The sequence below is a fragment of the Echinops telfairi genome, unplaced genomic scaffold (assembly GCF_000313985.2).
Source record: "Echinops telfairi isolate 266 unplaced genomic scaffold, ASM31398v2 ScPeMD7_25;HRSCAF=90, whole genome shotgun sequence".
NCBI classification, from domain to species: domain Eukaryota; kingdom Metazoa; phylum Chordata; class Mammalia; order Afrosoricida; family Tenrecidae; genus Echinops; species Echinops telfairi.
Window position 1 is genome coordinate 19440843 of NW_022103922.1, and position 8967 is coordinate 19449809.

At 43.8% G+C, this 8967-nt stretch overlaps 1 non-coding gene across 1 annotated transcript; it reads left to right on the top strand.

The window, feature by feature from the left end:
* Positions 1 to 7795: 7795 nt before the first annotated feature.
* On the top strand, positions 7796 to 7900 carry LOC115869418. The gene has a single exon (XR_004046169.1). It is a non-coding gene; the product is annotated as a U6 spliceosomal RNA (small nuclear RNA).
* The last annotated feature ends 1067 nt before the right edge of the window (positions 7901 to 8967 follow it).

Genomic DNA, 8967 nt, shown 5'->3' on the forward strand with positions numbered 1-8967 from the left:
ATGTGACCTCCTCCCTGGGGGACGGACAACAGAAAAGTGGGTGAAGGGAGATGTCGGACAGTGCAAGATATGACAAAATAATAATTTGTAAATTATCAAGGGTTTATGAGGGAGTGGGAAGCAGGGAGGGAGGGGTAAAGATGAGGAGCTGCTGCCAGGGGCTTGGGTGGAGAGCGGATGTTTTGAGAATGATGAGGGAAATGAATGTACAAATGTGCTTTACACAATTGATGTATGTATGGATTGTGATAAGAGTTGTATGAGCCCCTAATAAAACGATTAAAAAAAATACTTTCCCGCAGATTCTCCTCTTAACAGCTATGTTGCCTTAAAGTGAGCACATGGTTGATTGCCTATCCCTACAGAACAGTGGGTCTCAATCTTCCTAATGCCGTGACCCTTTCATACAGTTCCTCATGTTGTGGTGACCCCAACCATAAATTATTTTTATTGCTACTTCATAACTGTAATTTTGCTATTGATATGAATTGTAATATAAATATCTGATATGCATGATGTATTTTCAGTGTTACAAATTGAACCTAATTAAAGCATAGTGATGAATCACAAAAACAATATGTAATTGTAATTCATAAAGTGTCGTTTTACCTCCAGTAGTGCTGCATTACACACAGTAGCTGCTTTTAACAGAGTAGCTGCTCTCTACACAGCAGCTGCTCTCTACACAGTATAGCACAGGAGCAGACATTATCCTTTTGCTCTCTCTTCCCACTGTGTCACCAAACTCCCCTTGTTCTTTCTCTCCAATACAGGTATTAGGTTTCCTCACCTGTGAGCTCAGAGATCTTAATGTAGATACCATGTTACTACTGAGTATGCATGTCTTATGGCTACCCACAAATGTCCCATGATGGTAAAGGTTCTCTCTCACTTCTCCCAGTTCCACGTGGTCCATTGAGAGGGGCTGAGGTGAGCATGCTACCAATAAAATGTGTCTGACTCCTGTTTGTATTCCCTCTCCTATCTTTCCTCTCCTCTCTGACGTGACTATACTCGATGTATATTGCCCTTTGGTCATTGGAGGCTAGTTTCCTGTGACAGGCAGCCACGGAGAGGGCCTCAAGAGCATGTTATTCACATTTTCTTTCTTTTTTTTTTATTCAACAACATGTGCTAAGAACCTAAACAGGAAGCAGCCCCAAATCCCAACTCACTGCCAGTGAGTGGAAGCCGACTCATCGCGATGCACCCCACCTCATAACCACTCTGGCTACCAGGGCTCCTTATACAGGGATGCAGAGATGGAAAGAGAGAGTCCTTGCTCCCAGGAAACTTGTTACGTAATGGAGAAAGAAACCTTTGAGCACAAGCAAACAAAATAGACATGGAATGAAGACACAGTAACCTAACAAAGGGCAAGAAACAATTTATACGTAGGTTCAAAGACTTTTTTGTTTGTCAATACGTTTGCTTGTCACACAAATGTATATTCGTGCCCATTCCTGTCCTGTATAAATGGTAACGCACAATAGCTATGCCATGCTGCTCCTTGTTTCTTTCACGTATCATGGGGAATGCTGCTTTTAAAATATAAAGAGATTCCTTGTTGCTTTTCATGGATCTCATCCTGATGGACATATAGGTTGTTCCCAATGGTTTGCTGTTACGTACAAAGCTGCAGTTGTGTGCAGGACCTTCCATGAGTCATATCCTGCGTCTGGCATTATAGATGTACGATAAATTTAAAAAATATATATATATATTTCTGTCAGATCAACGTGTATGTGCTTTTGTACCATAATTTTGATAGATCCTGCCAGATTGCTTTCCACAGAGCAATTTACAGTCACCCCAGCAATAGGTGAGTATGTGTTTCTCTAGGGAGTGCTGGTGGCAGAGTGATTATGAGTTGGGCTGCAATCCTAAAGGTCAGAAGTTCAAAACCACCAGTTGCTCTGCAGGAGAAAGAGGAGGTGGCCTACTACTGCAATCAGTGACAGTCTTGGACACACCCAGGCACTTCTACCCTGTCCATTAGGGTCACTGTGAGGGAGCCTCGACTCCGTGGCATTGGGCTTGTTGTTGTTGGTGGTGTTTCATTAAGAGTCTTGTCAACAAAATAATAATTTATAAATTATCAAGCATTCATTGGGGAGGGAGTGCAGGGAGGGAGGGGAAAATGAGCTGATACCAAGAGCTCAAGTAGAAAGCAAATGTTTTGAGAATGATAATGGCAACAAATGTACAAATGTGCTGACACAATGGATGGATGGATGGTTGTGATGAGTTGTACGAGTCCCCAATAAAATGATTTTTAAAAAACAGAGTCTTGTCAAATGTTCTCAAGCATTCACTTTGTCAGTCTGATAGAAGCAATGCATGGTATTTCAATGTAGTTTTATATTCTCTTATTATGAAGTAAGCTTCGTTTCACCTATTCTCCTGTGCCTGTCTTTGGCTCATTATTTTCTTTCACATTGTGGACACTCGTTTTATATTAGACCAATAAATCCTTCCCCCCCAAATCACAATGGTTTTCTCAGTGCCACTTGCTTGCTTTCCTCCATCTTGTCTCTTTCATCCTTTCTTCTCTCCGTCCTTCCTTTCTAAGCTTTATTGATTTGAAAACTCTGTCTTGTGAATTGGGTGAAGTCTGATAAAGAAGACACACTTCTTGTTTCAGCTCATTGACTTCAAATCCCCACAATGCAACACCAATGATTCCACTTCCTCTCTGCCTCCTGTTTCCATTCCTCCTCCTCTTACAACCTTTCTGAACTTCCCCTTGGGTAATGCTGCCCTTTTGCTCTCAGAGGGCTGATGATCCTAAAGTGTGCACGCCTCATGCATGTTAATGTGCCCTGAAATTGAGGCACAGGGGTGAGTCCATTTCCAGACCTGAAGGGTGATGAAGGGCTATAATTGCATTGGTTCCAGCAGTCTCTGTCGGACCACTAAACCTGGTCTCTTTTACGATTTTGAATTATGTTTCACATTTTCTCCAGGATCTTCTAATGTGCTCCCTTTCAGGGTGGTTGGAAGTGGTAGCCAGGTGCCATCTTGTTCTGGTCTGAGGGTGCTGGAGACTGATGCTGCCTGGTCCATTGGTCCTGTGGACTCGTGGTTTACATGCTGCTAAGATTTTCTTTCAGGATTTCCTCCTTGGAAGTGGGAGATACTCTCTCTGCTCACTCCTTTGGAAACTCTCGACATCCCCGAGGAGAAACCACAGGAACTTACCCTGATGCAGCCCTGGGTGCTGGAGAAGCCATGTGGAGAGCCCTGCCAGCTCTGAGATGTTTCCACTGCTGTTGCAGGATGTGTGTAGGACAGTAGTAACTGCTGTTGCAGGACTGGGTGTAGAACACTAGTAACTGCTGTTGCAGGGCTGTGTGTAGAACAGTAGTAACTGCTATTGCAGGGCTGTGTGTAGGGCAGTATTAACTGCTGTTGCAGGACTGGGTGTAGGGCAGTAGTAACTGCTGTTGCAGGACTGGGTGTAGGGCAGTAGTAACTGCTGTTGCAGGACTGGGTGTAGGGCAGTATTAACTGCTGTTGCAGGCTGTGTGTAGGGCAGTAGTAACAGCTGTTGCAGGGCTGTGTGTAGGGCAGTAGTAACAGCTGTTGCAGGGCTGAGTATAGGACAGTAATAACCTCTGTTGCAGGGCCGTGTGTAAGGCAGTAGTAAGTGCTGTTGCAGGGCTGTGTGTAGGGCAGTAGTAACTGCTGTTGCAGGGCTGTGTGTAGGGCAGTAGTAACAGCTGTTGCAGGGCTGTGTGTAAGGCAGTAGTAACTGCTGTTGCAGGGCTGTGTGTAGGACAGTAGTAACTGCTGTTGCAGGGCTGGGTGTAGAACAGTAGTAACTGCTATTGCAGGGCTGGGTGTAGGACAGTAGTAACTGCTGTCGCCTTTAACTATCGAATTCTCCTAGAGTCTCCCATTGCTGCCACCATTGTTTGCTGACCTCCCTCTGAATGTGTATTTTTTCAACAGGTTATTGGTGTACACTTCACAAAGCATGCAAATTCACCAACTTCACATGTACCTTTGGGTATTTTTTAGTATATTCTCAAGTGTTGGGCAACCCTTATTGCATTCTAATTTTAGAGTGTTTACCTCACTCGAGATTAAGTCTTACCAACCTTGCCTCTAAGGAGCACTCTGGCCCGACTTCTTCCAAGACAGACTTGTTTGCCCTTTAAGCAGTCCATAGAATGCACTTTCTTTTTTTTTTTTTAATCAATTAGAATGCACTTTCAATATTCTTCGCCAGCACCACAATTCAAAGACATCGAATTTTCTACGGTCTTCCTTAGTCAATGTCCCCAGCCTCAGGTAGGGAAAAACAAAGCAAAACAGAAACCCTTAAAAGTCACCCCAGAAAAATGCACCTTGCCGAGACAGGAAAGGAATTTGGATGCCAGCCAATTTCTCATCATAATCCCTGGAGGCAAGAAAGAAAGAGCCCAGGACCTTTCAAGTGTGCACAAAGAAAGCGCTAACTCTGGATGCTAAAAAGAAGCTTCGGGGATGAAAAGGAAATCAAGACATTGTCAGATAAGAGAGAAGTAGGCCAGTCTTAACAGAACGGTGGCGACAGCGAGTCCTTGAAACGAAAAGGATGTAGAAGGCCCCCGAGAGGAGCTGGAGGGAAGACAGCACAGAAAGAGGCAACGGCAACAGTTTCCACGTCGGTGAGACCGGAGGGAGGGGCACACGCGATTCCACGGTCTGGTGTGGTGCTGCCGCTAAAGAAAAAACACGAGAAGAAATATATCATAGGTGCGGACTGGTAGAGTGATTAAAAGAGACAAAGTTTCAGTGTTGCACTCACACAGGTAACATGAACACATTAGTATGTGAAGAAGAGTGTGCATCAGGATTGGAGGAAGTCTTATTAACAGCCTGTGATACGCAGATGATACAACCTTTCTTGTCGAAAGTGAGAAGGAATTGAAGCACTTGCTGATGAAGATTAGGATTGTAATGCCAGTATGGATTGCAGCGCTATGTAAAGAAGACCCCAGATCCTCACAACTGGACCAATAGATAACATCATGCTAAATGGAGATAAGGTTGCAATGATCAAGGATTTTGTCTACAATCAATCCTCATGGAAGCAGCAGACGAGAGATCAAAAGACACATTGCATTAGGTAAATCTGCTGCACAAGACCTCTTTAGAGTGTTGAAGAGCAAGGATGTTACTTTGAGGACTAATGTGCGCCTGATCCAAGCCATGACATTTTCATATGGCTCATGTGTGTGAAAGTTAGGAACAAGGAAGGCTGTAGAAGAATAGATGCATTTGAATTGGGGTGCTGGAGAAGACTATTGAAAGTACCATCGACTACTAAAAAGACAAGCCCATCTGTCCCGGAAGAAGGACGGTCAGAATGCTCCTTAAAGGCAAGGATGGTGAGATCTTGTCTTCTATATTTTGGACATGTTGTCAGGAGAGACCAGTCGCTGAAGAAAGACATGGTGTTTGGTAAAGTAGGAAGACAGTGAAAAGAGGAAGCCCTGGGCTAGGTGTACTGGCACAGTGGCTGCATCAGTGGGCAAAGCATCTGAGGGGGTACCCCCCAAAAAACTGGGATTTTTTTTTCAATGCTATGTATTTAAATTTTTTACATTTGTCAACTCTGCGATTCCATTCTTGGAAACATTTTTCACTTGATCTTAGCCAAAAGGCTGAAAAGCGATTTCTTGGGAACATTTTTCAAACTCATCTGTTTGGCTGGATGACAGTACTTCCCTTGTTGTCTTCTTCACCTCTTCTATGTCATCAAATTGCTATCTTTTTATGTCCCTTTTCATTCACAGAAACAAAAAGAAGTCCTACAGAGTGAGGTCAGGTGAGTCAGGTGTATGGAGCAAGAGAAGCATGCTGTTTTTTTGCCAAAAACTGGTGCACTAGATGGCTGCATGAGCAGGTGCATTGTCATGGTGGCAAAACCAGTACCTTGTCTGCCACAAACAGGTTTTTTTTTTGGTCATACATTTTTACACTATCTTTTCAGACCCTCTAACTCGAAAGCTCGATTAACAGTCGACCTGGTGGAACGAACTCCAAATGTACTACCAGTCGACATTTTCATCTGTTCAGGAAGTTGATGGATTTCCCAAATGAGGTTTGTCATCAATCGACATTTCACCTCTTTTGAAACGAGAAAACCTTTCCTACATGAGTTTTTCCCATAGCGCGGTCCTTGTAAGCTATGTTCAACATCAAAACAGTTTCTGTGGCATTTTCCCCTGAGCAGGAAGCAAAATTTCACAGCCACATGCTGTTCTCTTAAATCAGCCATCACAACAAAACCAGGTTTGAGTGAAACTGCTTTTATGAAAAAATTCACTGTCACCAGAGAAGCTTCCCAGGTGATGCCACTGGGTGCACTAACTCGGAGCGAGCTGCTGGATGCTTGCCTAGTGGGAAAAATGCGAACTATGAAAGCTCTGCCAAGTGGAGCTTTTTCCCATTTTTTTTAAGGAGGGGTGGTTAACTCCCTCGTAAAGACAATGGTGAGGATGGCTCAAGCCCGGGCAGTGTTTTGTTCTGGTCTACATGGGGTCACTATGGTTGGCACTCGATGGCTCCTAACAACAGTAGCAAGTACACTGCAATGAGTTCTATAGACACAGTACAATATAATCATATCCTGGGAAATCACTGTAGAAGCTAAGCAAAGAGCTTGTTCCAAAAGCACAAGAGGTAAATAAAACTACATAGAATTCTAAAAAATATTCCTGTAACCAACAAGAAGACCATAACTAGAAAAGAGCATAGAGAATAAACATAAAAATAAACAAAAATTAAAAGGCAGAATTAGTTCTTATTATTTTATTTTATTACAATAATTTTATTAATGATTATTAAATAAAATTAATTTACAATTAATTAAACTATCAACAATTTTATGTATTTTTAATATATATAAAAATATAATTACTTAAACTATCAACATATACTAATTACATGAGACTCTCAGAATGGATTAAAATAAGTCCCAACTATCTGGCCATGCCTAAAAGACTTAAGGCATAAGGGTCAACTTGGGTATGAACCCCACCGCCATCTAATCCACTCTGATTTATAGTGACCCTATACAGGGGTTCCCAGATTTTATGGGAGCAGGTAGCCTCATCTTTCTCTGGGGAAGGGACTGCTGGATTTGAACCTCCCACCTTGAAGCTCACAGTCCAACACTTAACCAAGAGCACCCCCAAAGCTCCTTGGTGTGGGGCAGAGGGTAGGAAAGATACAAAGCAATAGGACAGGGCTGGTCTTGCCTTAAGGAGTGCTGGTGGCAGTGGGTTACCAGGTTGAACTCATCAGCAGCTCCGTAAGAGAAAGACGGCAGGTTTCTGCCCTTATTAAGATGTACAGCCTTGGCAACCCAGTTGTCAGTTCTACTTGCTCCTCGAGTTGCTGAGTCAGAGTCAACTCGATGACAGTGAGGTTTTTTGTTGTTGGCATTTTTCAGGTTGTGGTTCAAAAGCAACAGCCACTCTGTAGGAGAAAGATGGGGCTATCGGCTCCAGTAGAGATTTACAATCTTGGAAAGCCTGCATAGGTCACTCCGATTTGATGGCAATGGGATTGTTGTTTTGTCTCGTCTTCAGGACTCAAGTAGGTGTTGGAGAATGAGGAAGGGAGGACATCTCTGTAGCAGATTCTGGCATGCTGTCCCTCTCCCAATTTAGACACCTCCCTGGGGCTCTTTGTATAAGGGAGGGGGAGCAGTGCTTCCTTTATGAAAGCCCATGAAACATTTCTATCCCTTGGTATGTACAAGGAGAAGACCAAACGGCCCTCTAACCTGCCCCTCCACTGCTGCCTCGGCTGCACATAGACCAATATTGGAGCGAGACAGAGAAGATTAGCATGGCCCCTGGACAAGGATGACATGAAAATTCAGGAAGCGTTCCATATTAAAAAATGAAATCAAGTAAAATGTTACTCCGAATCCTTTCAAAGTTTCCTTCAAGTTGCTCTTCCTTAAAACAGAGTCAGTCGGGTTTGTTTGCTTCTGCATGTGAACATAACTCTAAGTCCTTATTGTGTGTCTACTAATTTTGGGAAACCAGCAAATACTTCTCAGGTGAAATGTTTTAGAATTTTCACACTTTGGGGAAAAGAGTCAAGGGCCTCTAAGTGCTTTCGCATTCGTTCCTCAGTCTGCAGGGCTTCCAGATTCTCTCACTGTTGGCTAGCCCTGCCTGTTCCTACACTCACCCTGTCATTTTGGCCACTGGCACCCAAGGTTATGTCTCCTCCATTCCAGGAGAAAGATGGAGCTGAGCTAGCTCAATTCTGATTCCAAATTCCCACGGATGCATTCTGAGAAGGCAATTTGGGGAGAGACCAATGAACACTAGCCACAGCATCGGACCACAGTCTAGTACCATGACTGTCTTTACAGTGGAAGCCCTGGTGGCCTAGTGGCTTCCACATTCGGCTGCTAATCATGAGGTGAGCAGTTTGAACCCACTAGCCAATCCTTGGGAGAAAAATGAGGTTTTCTGCTCCTGTAAAGAATTTATAGCCTTGGAAAACCACTGGGGGTGGGGTGGACACTTCTACGCTGTAGGGTCCCTATGAGTCAGAATCAACTCAATGGCAGTGAGGCTGTTTTTCTTTTTTTGTTTTTTTCAGTCCCAACAATAACCACTTGAATGGAACGAGGCAAAGGTGGGGGTGGGGGAAATGGGGGGTCTCCAGAAGCAGCAGCAGGAGGTCCCAACAGGGCCAGGAGCGTCTTCCTCTCCCCAGGTAAACTGCAAGGTCTTGTTTCTTCAGTTCCTTCTTCCTGCCTCCCGGAGGATTGGGCTTTAGTAATTAGACTCCTTTTGTTTTACTTTTCAAATGTTTCAAATGTTTCTCCACTCGCCCACCTTCTCTGTAGGCTCAGATTTGTTTAGGGGTCTCTTTGAACAAACAGACCTCCCTCATTCCAATCTTCATGCCTTTCTTCTTTGCCAAATCGATGTCACTGGCCCCTTA